The sequence below is a fragment of the Cygnus olor genome, chromosome 24, assembly GCF_009769625.2.
Source record: "Cygnus olor isolate bCygOlo1 chromosome 24, bCygOlo1.pri.v2, whole genome shotgun sequence".
Classification (NCBI taxonomy): domain Eukaryota; kingdom Metazoa; phylum Chordata; class Aves; order Anseriformes; family Anatidae; genus Cygnus; species Cygnus olor.
Genome location: NC_049192.1, coordinates 3014996 through 3037198, shown reverse-complemented (window position 1 = coordinate 3037198; position 22203 = coordinate 3014996). Strand labels below are relative to the sequence as shown.

Here is a 22203-nt window from a genome sequence, read left to right as displayed (position 1 = left end):
TGTCCTTTCTGCAGCCTCAGCCCCGGCAAAGCAAACAAACAAAACGGGGGCAAGGGGGGTGGTGGCGTGGGGGGACGGGTGGGAAACCCCTTGTGGGTCCCTGCAGCCCGTGCTGGAGCTGCTGCCTTCCCCGGCATCGGCAGCAAAGGCACCTGCCGGAGGGGCAAAGCCACGCTCCAGCCCTGAGCTGCAATTTGGGGTTTTCATCCCCAAAAAAACGTTTACGCAAGGCAGGGAACAGACTCTGAAGCTAGCAATTTGGGGCTGCTGCTCTGCTGACTTTTCTGGGTGTTTCTTTCCTCGGTTAAGCCGTGTTTTGTGCAGGGAGATGCAGGGATGCTGTTTCTGGGCCTTCTCCCACATCTCTCCTGGCAGGGAGGATGATAGCGTTATTTCTGCTTGTCTAGGAGGAAGCCAGGAGATAAAAAAGCTGCTGGGGAGTGTGCAAAGCAAACAGCTCCGCTGGCTGCACCTCGCTATCGCTCTGATCCACCCGGAGCCGGTGGGCAGGAGCAGTGCCCGCTCCTTATCTGGATGCTTCTCCCCCTCGGCTTTGGATGTTTTTTAAAGAGGAGGGCTGGGAAATAAGCCTGTTGTTCCTATTCTCTGCTTCCAGGCTCTGGAAGGGTTACAGCAGCTCTGCCCGCCTCCGAAAAGGACTCACAAATGCCCAAGGCTTCTCTGCCAGCCTCCGAGGGTCCCGCGGGGCCGTGCACAGAGGCACCCACACTTTCCCTCATCTTCGGGAAGCCCCAGGCCCATTACAGGGGGTAAGCAGCCCACAGCTCTCTCCTTTTGGCTGGGGAGCCCTGGAGTCACCTGGTTTTATCCCTGAGAATCGCTGGGCTGGTCTCCAGGTCTCAGGGTTAACCTGGGCATATGTAAATGGCCAGCAAAAGCAAAGTGGCAAAGCTGGCTGGTCACTGCTCTGGCTGGCCAGAATAAATTAGAGGCTGGGAAAATGGATTCTCAGCCTAAGATCGTAGCTGGGCTGTATGTTGTTCTGTAAATTTTGAGTCCCTAACAAAAATCCCTGCTGCATTGGACAGCATCTCAGTGCATTTTTGGATGCTTCTCAGATGACTGGCACCATCCCCAGGCTGCAGCAGGCGCTGAACACCGGCTGTGCGCGGCCTCTGCAGTGCAAACCCCTTCCTCCTCCTCGTGTTCACATTTCAAAAAGTCCAAATCCAGCCCATCCCTGGCAGAGAGGGGATGATAGAGGGAGAGGCAGGGTGGGGAAGGACTGACAGTAGCCCCTTCCACCCTGGCAGGAGAGGCTGCTGCTGACCGCAGGCACTTCCCCTGGCTCTGCTCTGCTGCTTTATTTCTTCCCAGTAATCCCCGCCTGCCATTTGCCCTTTCCAACTGTTGCTGCACCGTCACTGTTTCCAGCGAGCTATCTCCCGGATCTTCCTCCTCCTGAGTGGCAACAGCTAATTTAGAGCCCTTCACCCTGCAAAAGCCATCGCTGAGCCTCTGAGAGCCTCCTGCAGGGCTTCAAATGCCATTTGGCTTCTTAATCACCCGGAGGCTTAAGAAAATGCTATCTACGATCAACAAAGCTCAGAGCAGAGTGGCGCCCAGCACCTCCCTGCGGGCAGGATGAGGACCCTGGGCTCCCACCCATGGGCTCCGTGGGTCCGCAGCCCGCGTGGGACCCTCACCCTTGGGGAAATGCTCTGGGGAGCTGCTGCCGTGCCCACCCCGTGCCCTTTTTCCACTGCATTTTCACACCAGGACCTTGCTCGCAAGGCTTACCTCCAGCCTGCCAGGGTTGGAGGACGAAACAATGGTTTTCTTCCCCAACCCGGTGTGCGCAGCAGCGGTGAGCGCCGCGCGGCAGCAGGGAGCTGTGCCGCAGGCAGAGCCTGTGCCTGGCACCGCCGTGCTGCGGCCGGCAGACAAACAGCCCCGGCGCTGTAATGAGCTCCCCCGTTCCTCCTCCCCACCGTGCTGTTCAATTATTCAAGCGAGCTCCTGAACTGCCTGGAAAACACCTCCAGGTCTTTCCTAATGAGCTCGCCACGGACCGAAGTCCGAGGCTTGGGAGCAGGGAGAGCCAGGTCCTGCTCCGACACACAGGCACCGAACAGGAGCACGGAGAAGGGGGAATGTGATGGGTCACCTCTGTGCCCCCAAAAGCTGCAGAGTGGCTGGCAGTTCCCTACAGCCCCGGGCTGCCCGCATGGCCCCACAAACATCCCACTCCAGGAGGAGGTGGCTGCTCTGTGCCCTGCTGTGCAGAGCAGTCGGAGCTGCAGCAGTGCAGGCAGCAAAGCCACAAAGCACAGGAGCAGTAACACCTTTCTCCGTGTGCCCTTCATTTCCCCCTCCAGCCCCTTTCTCTCCTGCCAAGCCCCACGGTGCCCTGGGCAGGGCCTGGCCATGTTTTTAGCCTGGTGTGGGGCAGGAGTGGGGCACAGCGGAGGCAGCCTCGCATCCTGCACAGTAATGTCACTGTGCCATTAGCAGGGCACCTTTTCTGCTATTTCCTGGCATTTTCTGGTGGCAGGCTCCCATGACTGACACCGCTGCTGCCACACAACTCCCCGGGGCCATGGGAGCACCAGAATGGGAGGAGAGGAAGCAGTTGAGGGGCCAGCAGCCGGGGCGTGCATCTTCCTGGGAGGGGGGACTTGGCCTCGGCCAGGCTGGCCAGGAAGCCAAAGCTTTAACTTCTGCTTGGCAGCCCCCGCAAGGGGCTTAAGTCTGCAGTCTGCTGCCTGTCAATGGCCTTTTGTGCTGGTGCTTTCGGGCTATGGGGGGATGAAAATGAACATAGAGAGAAAGTGGTGGGGGAGGAGAGAAAAGAAAGGAGACCGAGACGTCCCCCGTGGGCTGAGGCACTGCGCGGGCTGCTCCCACTCCTCAAATTCCCACCCAGCTTTCATCTTGGGAGGGATTTCCCACAGCTGCTGAGCTCCTCTACCGCCTGGGGAAAGCCCCAGGAGTCTGAGGGGACCCAGGAAAAACAGATAAATCCCTAAAGCAGAAAATCCAGGAGCACTCCAGCTCTTTGCCCCAGCACTGAAGGCAGGGGCAAATGCTCTAGCAGACCCCTCTGCCTCGCTGCTCTCATTTGGAAGATGTTTTCTGCAGGTCCTCAAAGGAGAGCACCCATGGGTGACACCATGGCTTGTCCCAGTCTGGTTTCAGGGAGGAGGAGAGATGCCTGAGAGATGACACCACCAGAAACCGAGCAAGACAACCCCAGGTTGGTTTGCAGAGTCCTGGCCTTGAAAGCGGAGCAGACGCGAGTCCCAGACGGCCCGGTCAATTCCAGCTAATAAAAAGGATATTTCACACATCAGGCACTTCGCAGACACGTTAATGAGAGCAAACAAAGGCTCTGCGATGTGGATTAGGGGATGCAGAAGAGCAGCTCCCAGGATGGGCACCGCTGGTCGCAGCCCACCCGGCTGGTCGCCATGGCCAGCCCGGTCCCGGGGAGCACCCATGGGAGCACCCAAGGGACCACAGCCAGACCCTGCCCCATGGCAGCTCCGTGAGGCTGAAACAGCAGCGGGGAGGGGCAGGGTTCCCAAACCAGCCCCAAATGGTGGCACTGGAAGCGCAGTGCTTCCAGTGGGAAGAAGGGTGCTGTGACCTCAAAAAGCTGCACCACACAGGATGTATCTCAGCCCTATCACATCCAGACTCATCCCTTGTCGGGCCATGGGATGGAAAAGGAAAGCAAACCCAGCGCCATGTAACCCCAGCATATAACGCAGCAGAGCAGAGGTGGAGCACTGGATAAAGCAGGAAAATTCCTCCCTGATTCAGCCTGGGATCAGCGAGCACTCCTCCTGCCCCGCACAGGTGCAGAAATAACTGCACGGTGCCCAGCAGGGAGCAGAGGGGGCCGGATCTGGGCAGTCCCAGGTTTGGGGGGATTTGGGGTTTGCATCCAATGCGCTCCTCCCTGTCTCAGCCCAGGCACTGGGAAGCTGCAACCCACGAGGCAAACAGGGCTCAGCATAAAAAGAGATAGCAAACTACAACACGAGTGGACTCTGAGCCAGGATCCTGCCTTTGCTTCAACTCCAGAGACATCCAGAGCTTCAAACTCTGCTAATGCCAGATAAAAACTGAATCCTGCTACTTCCCCCATGGACTATCCAGAAAGGGAACCATCGCTAGAAGGGTTAATTTCTTTTTTTCCCTTCCCCTTTCCTAAAGGAGAGATTTCATGCCATGCTGAATAAATAAAATAATGTGATATTACAAAAGACTGCAGCACAGTGTATTAGATAGCACAGCACCGTTGCAGGGCGTCTGTCAGCACCAATCACCATGACTGATGACTTATCAAGAATGGACCTGACATTTCCAAATGAGCTGTTTTGATAGAGTTGTCATTCAAAGGGGATCCGAAATAAAATAATAATAATAATAAAAGCACCGGATAGGAACAGGAAGGAAAAATGGGAAACATTTGCTGCCTTCGTCCCACCTATTTAAGGGTTCCCAGCTTGGCAGCGAGACGGGTTGGTGTACAGCACAGGCAGTTCAGCAGGGATGCACGCAGAGTCCATATGGCTGGGGAGAAACCGGCCGCATCCTGCCTCCAGAAGCAAAGCTTTGCTGAAGCACAGCCACAGCCTGAGTTTCCCTTCCAGATCCAGCACACAGCCAGGCTGCAGAGGGACAGGGCGACCTGGCGGGGCAGGGCTGGCATGCTAATTGATGCAGGGGTCGCGCAGCCCTGTCCTTCCCCTCAAAGGGCTTTTAAACCCCTCGGAATTTAGAGATAATTACGCATGTACATGTTTTGTGAAAATAGCCAGCTGGGAAAGGCTTCGGCAAGTGTTTATCCCCCTACCAGGGACTGAAGATGTTGACAGAGCAGCCCAGCCTGACCGCAGCGTGCTCCTCCAGGGCTGCTGCAGCTGCTCGGCATCAATCGGCACACCCACGGCACGGTGTTACGCCCCTGTTGTGCTTGGGCTGCTCCCAGGGCAGGGGCTGCAGCAAGGGGCAATGCATGGGCAGAGCCTTGCAAAGCAGCTGAGCCCTTGGGATGGAGGGAAACGCACAGCTGCGTCCCCTCCGGGCACTCCAGCAGAGCCTCGCTGCTCGGGGAGCCTTCCCTCTCCTGCAGGATGGGGGGCTTGGAAATGCAGCCCCCCAGGGCCAGAGGCAGCTGAGCACGGGGCAGGGCTGCGATCGTGCTCCCAGCGAGCCCCTTTGCCCTGCAGCGAGCAGGAGCAGGGCTGTGGGTGCAACCCCCCAGGCTGGGAGCATCCCCAGGGTGGGCACATCTGCAGCCAGAGCCCCCCTGTGCTTGCATGGCTGGGAGATTCGTGGGGGAAGAAACAGCCCGAGATCAAATTATCACCATTGTCAGGACTGACAAAATATTGTTTTCCAAAAAAAAAAAAACACAGAAAATCCTCCTCGCCTGACTGACTCTGGAGATATTCATCCATTCGAGACACGGAAGCACGGAGAGGGGCTGTTTTTGGAGGAACTTTCAGATGGGCCATCACGGGTTTAAAAGGACTGTAAAACAAATAAGCCTGCTGCTGGATACAGGCATGTGTGTGCATCCGTACGTGTGGTAAGAGAAGAGAGAAATTCAAAAACAATTTTCAAGGAAAAAACCTACTTGGGAATGACATGCCAAGTTCTTCCTCATACTGCAGAGCAAATAAAAGGACTTTGCCGTTCCAGTGCCCTCCTCTGGGGCAGGGAGGAGAGGGACGAGCTCCCCCTCACACCACCCAGGTGTTGGGGCCAGGCTCCCCCAAGGCTGCACACGCAGATTTACAGCCCGAGGCTCTCAGAAATGAAACCACCGCAGGGAAATGCTCCCAAAACTGCACAGGACAGGCTCACCGCTCACCACAGCCACTCTGCCACCAAGATCCTCCCACCAGCTGCTAAATATCTGCCATGAGCCCCTCAAGGCTGGGAGTTAATGAGCTCAGAGCCCGACTTTCACATCTCCAACTTCGCAGCAAAGCATCACCACTCAGCACCCCCCACCGCCACCCAGCACCTGCCCAATTAAGCTCGTGGCTCCTGGGTGGCTCTGACGGGGTCCTCCTGGCCCTGATGAGCCCCCGTCATTAGCTGATTACCGCCCACAGCAGTGGTGTCACCTCTCCCCGACCTGCCACTCATCACCTCGGTGACAGCGGGAGCTCTGCCGATGACCCCGAGATGCGCAACGCCGATTCGGTCAAATTTGGGAAGGTTTTTGTGACCCTCCGTGGCTGAGCAGGGCTGGGCTGCTCTGCCTGTGGGCACGCTCATGGGAACAATAGGGTCGGATACTGGGGTCTGAGGGGGTGAGGGGGCAGCCTGCGGGTTGCAGACCCTGCAGTGCGTGCAAACATGGGGCGGGTGGTGGCTGGTGGGGAGCAGAGGGGATGCACGGTACCAGGGATGCAGGAGGGAAAAGCAGGGAAAGTGGTGTCAAGGATACAGCCAGTGCCGGGCTTTGGGCCTTCCAGGACAGATTTTAATTGTTTTTGGCTTCGAACAAGTCGGACTTTGACCTCAATTATGCAAGCAGCTAACTGAATCAGTGACTGAGCCCAAGGTGTCTGCAAGGCACGCTGCTTCTAACCCTAGGCGACGGCCATGGAGCACGCTGGGGGCAGCATCGCTGCTGGCTTTTCCCGAAAGAGCCTGAAGAAATGGGAAAACATAAATCTGGTGGCAGGAGAGGCAGGGTCACCAGGCCACTGCACGGAGCTGACAGCTTGGCAAGGGTGCTCGTGGTTTAAGCCCCAGCATGATGCTGCTGGCGGCATGCTGGGTGCTGCAGGAGGCTGACGAGCAGGACATGATTTCACTTGAACCGGCCCAGAGAGACATCGCGTGCTCGCCGCAAGTTCCTTGCCACCCCTCCACCCCAAACTGGAGATGGCGTTTTTCCCTGAGACATTTGGTTATGTAGCTGTCACTTAATCTTCATCTCACTAATACAATCTTTTTCTCCTCTTCCCCTCCCTCCTGCCCCCAGCTCGCTGCTGCGGGTTTTAATAGGGAAAGGCTCCGGGGCTGCAGCATGCCGCAGGGGAGCCAAGGCCCAGCATAGGGCTCGAGGGCACGCTGAGCCTCAACCTCTCAGCCTTTTTATGAGCTTTGAAACCAGCTTTCTGTTTCATCCAGAGGGCACAGAAAGTCTGTTTTCCCTTTAAAGCAAAGCCACTAAAACTGATGCTCAGGCCGTATTCAGGTTTGGGCGATCACTTCTTGCAGGCAGCTCCTTCCCCCTGCAGCCTCAGCTGGTGCTATTAAAGAGCTCCCCCCAGAAGAGGCTCAGCCTCCATCAGGATGAAGGAGCCCTCTCCTTGGTGCTTGAGCTAAAATTCGCAGCCCCTTGGGGCTGGGAGCGGGGCAAGCTGCGTGTGGCAGAGCTGCTGCCAGCTCGGGAGCGCTTTGCCCTGCGCTGATCAGAAGATGCACAGAAGATGCAGAGCAGGAGGGGGCCGGGTTTCTCGGAGCTGAGCGATGCGACACGCAAACAGACACAGCTCCCGAGGCTGCTGCAGCCTGGAGACAATTTGGGTGCTTGCTTTGCATCAAGGATGGAGGCAAGGGGAGCGCGGCTGTGTGCACAGGTCTGCAGAAAGTAGCGGGGGAGTTTTGCAAAGTTCACCAAACTCGGTGATATTTCTCATCCAGACCCCACCGGGCATCACGCAACTTCCAGCCAAAGCTACACCACAAGCTCACTTGGTATTCAAGACCCAGCCACCTCCTTCTTCAATCTAAATTAAGTATTAAAGTGAAAGGCAATTCAGTGAGACGACGAATTCATTAGGAAGCATGGCTAGATCTGAAAGGTGCTGTGGATGATAACACGGCGGGGATGTGGGGACAGGAGGGGGGGCCCAGACAGAGATGTACAAGCAGCAGTGAGTTAAAATCAGAAGGGGGAAAAATCAGTGCGTTATTTCAAATGAAGATTAAACGACAGCCCCCCGCTTCAAAGGGCAAGCGGGAGAGGCTAACAGGCTGTGACAAACCAGAATGCACGGACACAGGCACCCAATTCCCTTTAAATAAAACTTTTATTGGCCATGATGTCTGAAAACAAGCAGCACACAATAAAAATTAATGTTTTCCCCTGCCTCCCCGGCACTCCCCAGCCCGGGAGGGCCTCGGCCGCTGGCCCCCCCTCGCCGTGTCCCTGCTGCAGTGGGGGGAGCGGTGGGGCCGTGGGAGGAGGAGCGAGACGGAATCACTTAGCCTTCATTAGGCCAAATTAAAATCAGAACTGAGATGACAATTACAATTTGTGACCGGCTAATTGTTAGCCTCAGAAGCTGATCATTGTGCAGATTGGGGAAATTAATTGTTGGCGATCCCAGGTGGGCCGGCATCGAACCCTGCCGAAGACGCGGCACCGCTGCGGGCGCTGCTGCCTGCTCACCAGCCAGGAGCCACATCCTGCCCCGACAGGGGTCTCAAACCAGGTTGTGGACCCCCCAGGGGCCTGCAGACCCCCAAAACCATCTCTGTATTCTGACAGCCCACCCTGAGCAGCTGCAGGATCGCTCACTCCTGGTTTCAGCGCATGGTGTGGAGCGGAGCACCCATGGGACCTGCCACCTCCGCAGTGGGAGCACCCGAGCACCCACTGTCCTTGCCCCAGCAGGTGGCACGGTGGCTTTGCCCACAGATGTCCCTTCCAGCCACCAGGTCCCTTCCCGATAGGACTGGGAGCGCTGCAGCCGGGGCCGAGCGCCGTGTCAGCCCAGATCCCATCCGTCAAGCCCACCCCTTCAGAGCATCCTGCTCGAATTTATTTTCTCTCTCCTTTATCCCCAGGGTGCTTGGGTGCAGGGTGCTGCGAACGCTCAGGTATAATTATAGCTCCAATGGGGCTGCCAGAGAGGGGGAAGGTGCCAGATTTCAGCGGAAACGGAGACCTCCAGCTTCTGCCTTCTTCCACCCTCGGGCTTGCTGGCAGGCTCCCCGGGCACTGCGCTGCCTGCGTGGGTGCCGGCTCCCCGCGGAGCCTGGGCTGGCATCGGCCCCGCAGCCTGGAGGGCTCGGGCTGGGCACGGAGAGGACTCTCCCACTGGCAAGCCCCCCTTGCAATCTGCAGCGGGGTCCTTTGCAACCTGCTGCAGGCACCACGCTGGCGGGGGGGCCGCTTTTCCCTCTCCTCCTCCGTTTCCTTCTCCTCCTTTGCCCTCTCCTCCTCCTTCTCCCTCTCCTCCTCCTTCTCCTTCTCCTCTCTTGCAATACTTAAAGCATCCCTCATGGACCGCAGCTCCTCTCCTTGGAAACAGGGTCCCAGCCCAGCCTGGGGGGGCCGTTTGCCCACGTATATCTGAGGCTCAAGCAGCTCCCGAAGCCCCGGCAGCCTGGGGGGAGCTGGCGGCACGGAGCGGGGGGCACTGCGGCAGCGGCTGCCAGTGCCTGCCAGCAGCCGGGCACGGGGATGCGCTAGCTCCTGGGGCTGTACACGCCTGTTGAGCTGCGACAACATGACAGCAAGAGTAGCTCATAATACACGCAAGTGTGTGTTTGTGCCTTGCAGCGGTGTGTGCGCCGGAGAGACAGGTGCATGCCAGGAAATTATGATATACGTTTCCATGACACACCGTTTCCCTCTGTTGTAAGCCGCAGATACAGAAGACCCCACAGATTGTTAGGGTTGGAGGAAACAAGGGCAGCCCGCCGGGAGGAACAGGCTCGTTAACAATTTGGGACAAGATTTTCAAAGGGCTCATCTCCCATGAGCCCGGCTGACTGATGCAGACAGCTCTGAAGCTCTGGACAGTGAGTCTTTGTGAAATATCAAGCCAGTTCTGCACAGGAGCTGGGGGTGAAGAGGGATGCTCACTTCTCTTCCATTTATTTCTGCATCCCTCTAATCAAATAAACAAGTAGCATGCCTAGAGCTGCAGCATGCAGGGAAAGGCTGCCTGAGCCTTCCTCTCCAAAGATGTTGAAGTCCCAAGAAAGTGCCAATCGCTCCGTGGTGCTCCCGGCTACTCGGACACCCCGGGGTCCCCAACCCACCGGGCACCTGCACAAAGGCTTTGCCCCCATCCAGCAGGCGTCTTGTCCCTAAAACCTGGAGGCAGCTGCCCAGGGTGACCCTGTCCTGGTGAGCAGGGCTGCAGATGCTGCCTGTGCTGCATCAGCCCCAGTGACTTTCCCCAGCTGAATGGTGTGGTACCAGAAGGAGCACGAGGGCCACGGACAGTGGGGCTGGCACGTTTGCAGAGCACCTCACCCCATAAACCTCCCCCCTTCCTACCTGCACCAAGGCCAAGGGCAGCATCCTGCAGAGAGGGGATGCTCGGGGCAATGTCAAGGGCTTTTGAGCTCTGCCCCCCAAGTGGCACGAAGCAAACTGGTGGGGAAGCAAACCCAAGCTTTGGGCTCTGACGGGGACAGAGAGGAGGGCAGTCTCCTGGGGAGGACATGTCCATGTCTTTGCGTTGGCCAAAAAATAACAGGTCCCTGGAATAAGGTGTCGCCTCCCAGTTAAAGCACTGGGAAAGCAGCTCTCGGCAGCTGGGGTGCTGGGGCCAAGCGCTGCCCACTGCCCCATCTCCCACCCCGGGCTTGCTTTGGGCAGAAATGCTCTCACTGCAGTGTTTTGATGCCAGTCCCTTCAGAGGGATGAATCGAGGCTCTTTAAACTTTCTTCAGAAGGGATGGGCAGGTGGGGAGGAACAGGTTATTAAACAAGGCTTTAAAAAAAAAAAAAAAAAGGAAAGAATTCCTGAGTGTAATTAAAATCTAAACCGTGATGGGATGTCTGCTGTTATTTCTCCAGAGATGCCTCTTGTTGGAAACAATATTTCTTCAGCTAAGCAGTATTGCTGCAGGCAAGGAGTGCTGCCCAGGCAGTGCTGAGAGCAGAGGCAGGGACGGGAGGCCAGGGACCTGGCTCTGTCCCCGTGGTACCAGGCCCCCCCAGCAAGGCTCACAGGGCTAGCAGAGCCCCCAGCAGCATGGGCTCCCTGGGACACTTGTTTTTGGGGTCATCCAGCCTCCTCCCAGTGCTGGATCTGCAACGTGGCTGCTCAAACCCCCAGACAGGAGGTGGTCGTGGATGCACGGCGAGCAGCATCACTGCCCCATAAGCACTCAGGCATCTCAGCCGACACTTAACTGCCCCCTGCGAGCTTGCCCCTTGTCGTTTCCATCTTATTTGTGCCTCTGCTGGTGGATTAAGCTGCTCTTGCAGGAGGGAAGGGAGCCTGGAGGTCCCCAAGGGGCAGCCCTAAGGGCTTGTAGGGGCACAGACAGGGTTTAGTGCCCACAAGCAGGCTGCCTGGCGGGGAGGTGGCAACCCCTTGGGGTCACATCAGACGTGCACCACGTGGCCAGAGCAGCCGGGGCTGGAGCCCAGCCCTGCTCCGCTCGGTTTTCAGCAGGAGAAAGGTCAGGATGGCAACGTGACTGCTTATAAGTGCCATGAAATCAGGTTAATTTCTAATTATGGGAAAGTCTCTCCCTGGTATCAAGCTGGCATGTCCTGGCCTCTATGGCCGTGGGGCTGCGGAAATGCTGGGGTTCTGCAGCAGCTCCTGGGGGCCCCCGGACCCTGCAGAGTGGCCCTGGAGGTGCCCTAAGGACACGAGGCCCTCCCCAGCCCACCCTCGGCAGGCTGGCAGAGGCTCCCCTGAGCAAAACAAAGCAAGAGCTGCTATGGGCTGGGGGCAACCCGGAAAATGATGGGAGCAACCCCCTGCCTCGGTGCTGCAATAGCTTTTCACCAACCCTAGAAGCCTACGAGTATCCCTGGGATTTTATCTGCACACACAGATTTCTGCTCAGGGTGAACCATTTTGGCTAGTAATTGCAAAGCTGATGTTTTGGCAGCATTTTAGGACATGGCAGCCACAAAGAGCATGCTGGTGGCGTTACAGGTGGGACATGAAGCTGCTCCCAGCCCTGCCGGCAGCTTTGTGCCCAGCCTCTGCTCACCCTCCAGATCCCACACACAACACAGGCAGCAGCACCCCTCCAGGAAAGGGAGCTGTGCAGGGCTGTGGCTCTGAACAAATTATGCAGAATTGTTCAGAGCCACACTCTCACCTGCCAAAAAAAACGCCTGAAAGCCCTGCATTGATCTCAGGACCCAGGTATGGATTCAGCTGCCAGAAATTGGCCCCAGGTGAGGGCAAGAAGACTTTCCGAATCTCCAAAAAAGCCTCCAAGCGTTTGCCAAAGCAAACGCTGGCCAGCCCCGGGTCCAAGACGTGCTTTCAGGCAGACAGGGCCGGGCAGCTCTGCTGGCGGTGTTGCTGCTCCCTGTCCATCCTAACAAACTGCTCAGAGATGTTTGTGAGCAGCTAGGAAGTGCCTAAGCCACCCCAACAGACCCGGGTGAAGGATTGCTTTCGGTATTAAATAGGGATTAAAAAAAAAGAGAGCATCGATTTTTTCTCTCTGGGCTGAGTTTCATCAAGGGAAACCTTGGATGTCCTGCCAGCACGGCTGGAAATCCTAAGCAGGAGCCACACCCCAGAGCCCCGACAAACCCCATGTGCATGGGGCCCCTCTTGTTCCCTTCTTTCTGCTGCCTCTGGCTCCTGCAAGAGCCACTCCTCTCCAAGCCCCATGTGGCCGTACCCTCCTGGCCTCCTCTCAGCCTCCCCAGGGATAAAGGAAACTGGGATTTGGGCCCCTGCCACGTACAAAGGGTGGGCAGGGGGCTCCTGTCCCTGCTGCTCCCCATGAAGCTGTGCCCAAGAGGGGCAGCAGCGGGGCAGCCCCGCCAGCCCGACCCCGGCTGCGGCACCGCACGGAATGCGCCCGCTCTTTGGGGCCGAGGTGAGGGAAGCCAACCTCTGACAGCCCCCCCCATAAAAAGCTATACATTACTGCAAATGCCAATAAGTCATTAGGAATCCCAAGAAAAATGTGTGGTTGCCATAGCAACTGCCATGCACGGCGTTCAGGGGATGCTTCGCCCCTTCCGAGGGCACAGAGCAGCGTGGGGTGGGGTGGAGGCAAAGCCCCACACGGTGCCCGGAGAAGCCACGGGAAGGGTTTGGGGAGGTGGTGGCATCCTTCTGGGATTTGGGGGTGCTGAGCCCCGCCTGGGGAGCCACCAGCAGAGACCCCAGGGACACTTTCTAAGGTATGGGGACCAATGAGTCCACCACGAACCACAGGACTCATTCTGCCACCAGAGGGGACACAGGAGGGAAGAGCACGGGGATCCGAGGAGCATCCCAGTGGTTCCTTCCCTCATGCCCCCATGCTGACTGCAAAGACCCCAATTTCCAGGGCTGCCCCACACCCCCATGCTTGGGCAGGCACTGGGTGACCCCGGGGACAGGCCATGCCCTGGTGGTGATGCTCTCCCACCCGTGCAGAGCTGCAGGACCATTCATCCAGCCTGGCACAGCCTGGTGCCCAGCGGTGCCCAGCCTCCCGCACTGCTCCTTTTCCATTGCTCATTTTGACAAACGCTTTAGAAAAACTAATTCCCCATTCTGCTTCTCCCCCCCTTTGTCTTTCCTGCACCCTCCCTCACCCACAGCAACCCACCAGGTGCCCAGAACCACCCCTGTCCCCCTGGGTGCCGCCGGTGCGCCCACAGCAGCCAAACCCTGCTCCTGTCCCCGCCACGCCACATGTGCTGTGACAGCAAGCTGTCACCCAGCACTACAGGGCTCCCTGCCATCGCCATGCCACTGTATCGGCCGTGCGATTGAGCTGAAGTGTTGGCTGTTGTCAGAGCAGGGGAAGTTGCTGCTCTCATCATCCTCCCTAGGAAATGCAGCCCTCGGTGGCCCCACGCTGGGTCCCCCCCAATGCCGGCGGCGTGCCGCAGCTGCACATGGCTGGCGGAAATGTCACCCACTTTATCTTTAATTCACAAACACCGCCTCCCCCCTGGGATCTTGCTTCTTTTCCGTTTTTTTCCCCTTTTGGTTTATTCACAGGATCAGATCTCTTCCGAGCGTGCATTAGTGGCTCATCGCCTCTTCGTCATCCCTGCCTGCTGCGGAGGTGGGGGAGCCGCACCAGGGGGCAACCCTGGGGCAGCCGGGGGATTTTTAGGGGGATCAGTGCCTGGCTGAAGCAGGAGGGGGCTGAGGGGCTGCCTGGCCCCCAGCACAGCAGGGTGACACCCTGTCACCCCTCTGTCACCTGCTGTCACCCCTCTGCAGGTGGTGCAGGACTCAGCCCGGGGAAGGCAGGAGCTGCTTGGAGCCTCTCCGTTGCCTCCGGCTGCAAACTTCTCCCCGCTCCCCGCTGGGGTTTTAAAAACTCATTTAGCTCCCTAATTCCATTATTTACAGGCACTGCCCGAGGAGACCGTCTGCACCAAGGACACTGGGAAAAATGAAGATGGCCCCGAGCCCCGGGTAGGGTGGCTGGAGCAGCACCAGCCCCGCGCTGCGTCAGCCCCTGGTGGGGTGGGAGAGGGACACGGCTCCGTGGGGAGCAGCAGAGCCACTCTGTGATGCCGAGCATCCACCCCCCTTTTCCCTTCCATGCACACCAGCAATTTTCCTGGAGGAAAACGACTCTGTCTGCACGCTGCTCCCGCTCTCCGTCTCCATTCAGCACCCATAAAAACGGAAAATCAAGCAAAATGCGATCTCAGGCTCTCCTGCAGCTTGGCGCGAGCTGAGCGAACAGCACTGCGGAGCCCCTGGGCTCCCCCTGCCCCCCCCGGCCCCCCGTGCTGCAAAGCGGCAGCAGTCGTGCTGCTGCCAGCCCTGGGCAGAGATTTGGGCACGACAAGCGATGGCTCTCGGATGTAAACAGCCCCGCTTGTGTGGCTTCCATTAAAACCCGAGCACAGCAGCGAGAACACAGTTTGGCCAAGCCGGGGAGGGCAAAGCAGTAAAGAGGGAGCCAACAAAATGCTAAAAAGCCCTGAAGATATCTGGAGAGTGGCTGGTCCTGCTTGACAGCTTGATGGAAAGGCAAGAAAAGAGAGGGGAATTCAGCAGGACACGAGGCAGCCCAGGGACAGGCACCAGGACAGCTCAGTGGGACAGTTCTCACATCCCACTGCATCCTGATGGAGCCAGCCCTGCTCATCAGCCCTTCAAATGCTCGACAAAGGGTCGGATCCTGCATGGTAATGCACGCGCGCCGCACAAACCCAGCCCTTCCAGAGCCCGACTGCCCAGCCTGGAGCAGCGGCAGCACGTAGGAGGAAGGAAAAGTGACTCAGAAATAGGAGCCGGTGAAAATTTTCCATGTCTCTAAAAGCACTTGCTGAAAAATGCAGGATCAACTGCAGCGATTTGCAAATTCGGATCAGACGCTGCAAAGCTTCCCAGAGCAATGTGTCTGAAGGCCGAGCGGACTTCTGAAGTCAAGTCAGCGGCTTTGATTAGGCATTTCCAAACTATGTTTTGAACAGCTGAACCATTGAATTAAATTTAATTATCATGCTATGAAAGAGTGACGGACACCTAATTAAAATGCTTATTCCAGCATGAAACGAAGCGGTTCATTTTTTGTAACATTTCACCACTAGAAAAACAAACAAAGCAACAAACAAACATTTCTTGTTCTATTTTCAGGTGACTAGATGTTAGCTTTTTTTTCCCCCAGTTTTTCCAGCCAGTTACTCTCTGGCCACGCAGGCCAGCTGGGACACAGGGAAAGGAGGTTCCCTGCGTTTTCTTCCCCCAAAACCAGAGGTGGAGTTAGCTCCATCTGCCTTGGGGAAAGGCTGGTTGAAATGCAAAACCCCCTTTATGCTGATTACAAACTCCTGGCTGATGAAGGCTTTTAAATTCAAAGCAAGCATTAGGAAGTCTGGAAGAGGCACAGCGGCTTGTCTTCGTGCAAAGCAATTTTCCCAGCTTGAACCTGCAAACGGGCTCAGCTCCGCTTTGGTCACCAGGATGGACAAAGGCAGGCAGGCTCCGACCTCACACGCCAGGTTTGGTCCCAGAGTGGTTGTTTTATGGCTGGTTATAAACACCACAAAATACGGTTTTCTAATAGAGCCTGGGATAGGCTTTTAAATCCAATGGGTGGCTCTGGAGCCTGGAGGGGTCAGAAGATATCAGAGCATTTATAAGCTGCTGGAGGGGGAGGCTGGCATTAATTCTGAGTGGAGCTGGTGAATAATTTATCACAAGTAATTTATTGACTAAGTTTGTCTCTTTTGCCTGTCTGGGTGAAAAGCACCCCGGTGCAGAGAGCCAGCACAAGACTTAGGCACCACTTAAGTCCCAATTAAGCCCTTTGTGAATTGTCTGGGAACGGATCCCAATTTTCCCATATTTATTTGTTATTCAGAATTACACGCCAAGCAGAGCCGACACATAATTCCTGCTCTGCCTCGTGTTTGCAAACAGCTCGCGGGGAGCCCCCGCCGTGCGGACGTGAGCCATTTTGGGGGGCACTGGGGGCACTCGGGCCCCAACCCTCCCCGCCTGGGGCAGGGGCATTGGTGGGACCCCATATCCCATGCCAAGGGGACCCCATGCCCACCCCTGCCAGGCAGTAAACGGGGATAGGTCTGGGGGCTGCCACCCCCTGCCAAGCCCCTGCTGCTCCCAGGGCGATTTCTGGCATTTTCTGCCTTCCTAAACCCACCCCTTGGAACAGCCTTTTACAAACCCACTTTAAATATATTTATCACAAAATCTCTGCCGTCAACCACTGCCAAACCTGCGCATTTATTTCACCGTCTGTGAGCTGGCTGCTGTCCTGGGATGGGGTCAGTCCAGAATGAGGGGAAGGGACTGGAAGGGTCATGCTTGGGGACATGTGCAAGAGCCCCACAGGATGCAGAAGGTGGCCAGGGCATGGCCAGGGGTCACCTGGAAAAGCTCTGCTTGCAAAGCTGAACAAACGAAGCCTAAACTCAACCCCAAACCCAAAAAGGCCATCTCTCTTTTTAAGAGCAAGTTCTAAACTCATCTAATTTTAATGTTTTTCCATTCCCAATGCATTCCCAGCAAGCAGGAGGCAGCACTCCTGCTGCAATCCTCCTCCTCGGGGCTCTGGCGGCCAGGGCTGGGCTGAGAGCTGCAGCTCGCACTGCAGAGCACAGGCGAGGGCATTTCTCTGGGAACAAACATCCCATTTCCAGGAGGAGAACCCGAGGCTCGGGTGCTTCCCCATTGCACTGAGCTGAGGAAGAGCAGCCACCTCGCACCTCTCCGTGCCTCCTGGCAAAGAGGGGTGGTGGTGAGCTCCTGCTTGCAAGGACCCCGCAGGGACCCTGGTCCATCCTTTCTGCCCTTTAGGAAATCTGCCTTGTGCAGACGGGAATTTTGTCTTTTAGGACAAGCTCCCCAGAAGAGAAGAGGCATTAGTGAGCAGAGTCAGCCCCGAAGGTGTTTTAGGAGATGCGTTCAGATGCTGGGAATAAAGAATGGGAGAGAGCCCTGTGCTGGCCCTCCCTGCACTAGGAGAGGTGCTGATGGTGACGTCTCACCTTCCAGGTGCCCACCTGCACTCAGCTCAGGACCTTCCCAGCACAGCCCATCCCTGAACCGAGCCAGAAATTCAGGATCCCATCCCCAAACAGCGGCGATGGCTGTGGCGAGGAGCGAGGACGAACCATCTGCTGCCTGGAGCCAGCACGGCTCTGCAAAGCAGACGGGGCCGTGGTGGGATGGAGCCACCAATGCTCTGCCCCGTGGCGGGCACCAGTGTCTTTGTGGCCCCTGCCGAGGCTCAGTGGGGCTCCCCGGCCCCCCGCCAGGTGATGCTGCAGCCCGACACATGGCACTGCTGGGGGGAGATTTCCCAGTCCGAAGGCCTAACGAGGTGGAATGGGTTTGGTGGGATCCTGCCGAACTCCCCCCATTTCCCTGCCCCAAAAGGATTTTGCGTGCTCTGTGATGGGTGTTGCCGCAGCTCAGCCCCAGCTGCTGGTGCTGAGCTCCTTGCTTTACGCTGCAGGAGTTAAGAAAAATCCCACACAGCTGAAGGGGTTTAAAACAGCCAAGGAGCAGGGACTTGTCACTGGATTTGGCCCCGTCCCGCTCTGCATGGCCATTTATGCCAGCACCCAGTGGGTGCCAAGCCCCTGCTTCCCACAGGGGACCTGGTGCAGCAGCACCCAGCTCTGCACCAGGGAAAGGGACTCAGGGGTGCTGGGAAAAGCTGTGTGCACTGCAAAGGGGCTGAATCACAGGGACCAGGGTCCCCTGCCAGGATGGGAGCTGGTGACGGTGTCCCATGTCCCAGACCTGACCGCTGGTGACCGATGGGCACCCACGAGAGAAGTCCCATGGCAGGGGCAGGCAGCTTGCCAGGAAACTTGCACGGACCCCACAGCTACACAGGGCTGGGGCTTTTAGGGGCAGAAATAAAAGAAGAAATGTTCGTTTCCCAGCCTTGCCACGAGCTTTGCCTGCATGCAGGCTGCAGGAGCAGGGCTGCTCAGCCACAAAACAATAGCAGGCGCTGGGTCCTGGCTCAACACCGGGGCAGGATGAGATGGGCAGGGTCAGTGCACAGCCACGGGGCAGACCGCGGTGAAGGGGTCCCGGCACGCAACCCCGGGGAGCCCTGACCCCCACCGCTCCCCACAGAGCACAGAGCAGCAGGGGCTGCAGGAAGGGTTAGGAAGGGTTGAGGTAAACATGAAAACAGCACAGGGATCATTAAAATGGCACCATAGGCTTCTCCCGCGCGGCCCAGCTGGCAGAGCAGCCCCAAGCCCTCTCAGCTCTCTCAGGGGCCATCCCCGTGGCTCGGGGGCCGGACGCCCCCCCAGGCCAGCACCCGCTTCCCCTGGGTCAGGGGGCTGCAGCCCCCAGGGTGCAGCCAGCAGCTGATCCCCTGATCTCCTGCCCCACCAGCAGCAGGGAGGCGATGGGCAGTGGCTCTGTCTGCTCAGTCCAGGGCTGTGCCCCCCAGCCTCGAGCCCCCCCCCCCCATCGGGCGCAGACCCACTGCCCAGGGATCACAGCAGCTGCCCCCCCCCCCCCCCCCCCCCCGTTTGCTTTCCCATCACTTTTTGCCTCTCCACCCCTGGGCAAGCTGCCCTGCCCCTTGGGTGGGTTGTGCCGGGCACCGGGGGGGGGCGGGGGGGGGGGGGGGGCAAAACTGGGTTGGGAAGGATGGGGGAGACCAAAGGATGAGGCTGGTTCATTTGGTACAGCCTTTTCTCTGCACCTAAATTTGCTCCTTTAAGGTTTTCTACAGGGCTCGGGCACAGAGGGGTTAATGCGTTGGAAGTGCTGCTCCTGGCTGGATCGCATCCTGCCAGCATCCCCGCGCAGGGCTGGATTTCGGTCTCAGCGGCACCAGCACAGCCCCACTGCATCGCCGCGGGGCTCAGCACAGTCACCCCGCGTCCCCTTCGGTGCCCGGGTGAGGATCAACCCGATCCCAGGGGAGTTTCCAAGGCAGGACGGGGAATCCAGCTCCCGCCATCAGTGCCAAGGGAAATCTCCTTTCCCTGGCCCTCCTCATGTGCCCCTTGTCCCCCTCCTGACCAGGCACCCGCAAGGCACAGACGCTGCAAACATTCCCTATTTTCACCCGCTTTTCCTTCTTTTATTTTTAAGTGCACCATTCACCATCCATGGCAAGGACTAAAGAGAAAGCAAAGCTCTGGAAGGAAGGGAATAAAAAAAGAAAAACAACAAACAGCAAAGCAGCCAGCATTGGGTGCCATAGCCCCCATCATAGGAGCCCCCCCAGATCCACGACCACCCGAAAACACCGGTAACGGGGCCGGAGCCCCACTTACCCTTGGGCTCTCCTCCCGTCCCCCAGCGCCGTGAGCATCCGTCTGCCTGCTCCCCGCCGCGGCCGCCCGCTCATCTGGCTCCTGCGAGCCCCTGCCAGCAGACAAAGGGCTGGGGTCGCGCTGGACCCGTCGAAGCGGGGTCCTTCTCCTCGTCCCGCGGGGACGGGGCCCAGGGCCAGCAGGCCACCCCCTGCCACGCTCGCCCTCAGCTCCCTGCCTGGAGGCAGCAGGGAGAAGCAGCCATCCTCCCCTCGCACGGCTCCGCTGCGGCCGCACGCACACCGCTCCCCGCTGCTGCCTCCTCCTCCTCCTCCTCCCTTCTTCTCCCCTCCCTTTCTCCGTCCTCCTCCTCCTCCTCCTCACTTGAGTCTTGTCTCCACGGCGTGCCACCCACCTGAGCCAGCTCCTGCCAGCCCCACGCTTAACTCCTGCGGCTCTGGCAGGCACCGCGCCACCGGCCACCACCCGCGGGCACCAAGGTGACGTGGGGACAGCCACCCCTGGCACCCCCCATGGTGATGGTCCCCAGGCCCCATGACATGGGGTCACTGTGGGGTGTTTCACCCACAGAACTGCCTGGCAATGTGCTGGGAGGGCGGTGAGGGGGGTGGACTTGTGGCCCCAATCCCCCCCTGCACCCAAAGGGTTTTTTTCCCCTTCTGGAGCCATCTGGCTGCTGACATCAACCCCGTCCCCAGGCTGCCCACGGTGACACCGCGGATGCCCCGTGGGTTTTGTGGCAGAGGAATTAGGCCCTAGGGGAAGAATGGCAGATTTACCATACCCCAAGGACTCTTATAGGGCAGGATTGCAACCAAGCCAAACTTTCCCCTTCTTTAACCCACTTTAATCCAGTCTTAATTTTGATAGAATTGCGAAGTCATATTTTTGGTGGTAAACAACTGCAGGAGCCTGATGGCCAGGTCCGAGAGACTGACTGCAGTCAGCCAGGGGGAACCGGGGTCCTGCAGATCCAGGCACAGACGTGTGCTCCAACCGAGGGATGGGAACACACCCAGTGCTGAGACAACCCCAGCTTCTGCTTGCTTGCCAGCAGTTGCTCCCCCCAAAATGCTTTTCCCAACTGATGTCAGAGTCCTGCAGATGCTTCGTGTCCCCGGGGTGACAGTGGCCGTTTGATCTCCATCTCGTGTGTACATTCATTCGCCTTCGGCAGTGGGCTGGACCACGGGGATGGAGAACAGCCGCGCGCACATGCGCCAGTGCCGGCGAGGGAGAAGAGGCGAGATCGGAGTGACCTGATTTAATTGGCAGGACTTCAATCCCATCAACTGCCTGCCCATGTGCCCAAACCAAATGGGTGATGATCTGGCATGTTGGCCCCCGTTCAGCAAAGCATTTAAGCTGATAGTTAATGGGAGCACACGCTTAATGTTAGCCCCACTTAAACGCTTTGCAGCATGGGCCGAGAGTCCAAGCTGCAATGTCCCCTCACGGCCTTTTAAATAACGAGGGGTGACACAGGAGGCCGAATCCAAACACGGGGGCAGGCAAGGCTGTGCCTCTTGATTCTGCAAAAACCCCGTAAGCACCCTATGAAGCACTCCAGGTGTTTGTGTCTCCTCTGTCAGCGGGGGGAGAGCTCCTCTCCTGCCACGCTGTGCGCCCCTCGGTGCTCAGGGACCCACGGGTCCCACACCGCAGGGACAGCTCCTCATGCCAGGCCATTGCAAAGGGTTCGGTGCATCCTCATGAACATAGGATGCAGATGGGTTGCTGTGAGCAGGAAGGAAGAGCTTACCCTGCCCTTTCCATGGTGCAGGAGGTGCCCCAAGGCCACGCCGTGCTCCTGCAGGGAGCAGCTGGCCTCTCGGAGGGCTCTCCAGGCGCAGGCTCTCACTCGGTACTTGATGGTGGCTCTTGACCCGTCTGCCCCAGGGCTTAATCTCCTGGCTCGGCCACGTGGCGCTGATGGAGAGGCTCGCTTCAGCTGCAGGGAGAGGGAGACATTTGCTGCCCTATCCCCGTGGCACTGAAGGGCTGCTCCTGTCCTCAGTGGGGTTCCTCCGCAGCACCCCGAGGTCCCCAGGGACAGCAGAGGCCAGTGTCAGGGCACCCCGTGCCCCAAAACATGGGCCTGGGGGCGGTTGTGCAGCAGCAGCTCCCCCCCAGCAGCATCGATCAGAGCAGCTGATGCTGCAGAGACCTTGCTCGGGGCTGGACCGACGAGCGAATGCCATAGAAACAGCTGAACCCAAATGAACCACGCAGGGCTTTAATCCAAGGCTGTGTGGAAGCCTGCACAGCACCGTGAGGCCCAGGTCATTTAATCACCTCTTGTCACAACTCGGGGGGGGTCCAAGGGCTGCCTGGCCTTAGCAGTAATTGAGTTTCTCCTCCTCTGTTGCAGATTCCCTGCATGGCCCCAGGCAGGTCACTTAATTATGACCCCCTTCCCATTTGCGGGATTGGGACACCAATGCCACCTGACGTGGGGCACTCACTGCCTCGCAGAGGGCAGCGATGCTGACCCACCGTGGCAGCATGCCCCATACACTTTGGGTGCAGGAGAAGCATTTTTAGGGCTAGGTTTCCAGGTGAGCTGCCTG

At 58.1% G+C, this 22203-nt stretch overlaps 1 protein-coding gene across 1 annotated transcript in view; it reads right to left on the bottom strand.

Moving 5' to 3' along the window:
• The window catches only part of LRRN2 (leucine rich repeat neuronal 2), a 28779-nt gene extending 8844 nt beyond the window's left edge, over nt 1–19935 (bottom strand). The window contains exon 1 of the mRNA XM_040536084.1: nt 19634–19935. The gene's annotated coding sequence lies outside the window, so the exon portion shown is untranslated. The remainder of the gene's footprint in view (nt 1–19633) is intronic.
• Between the last annotated feature and the right edge of the window lie 2268 nt (nt 19936–22203).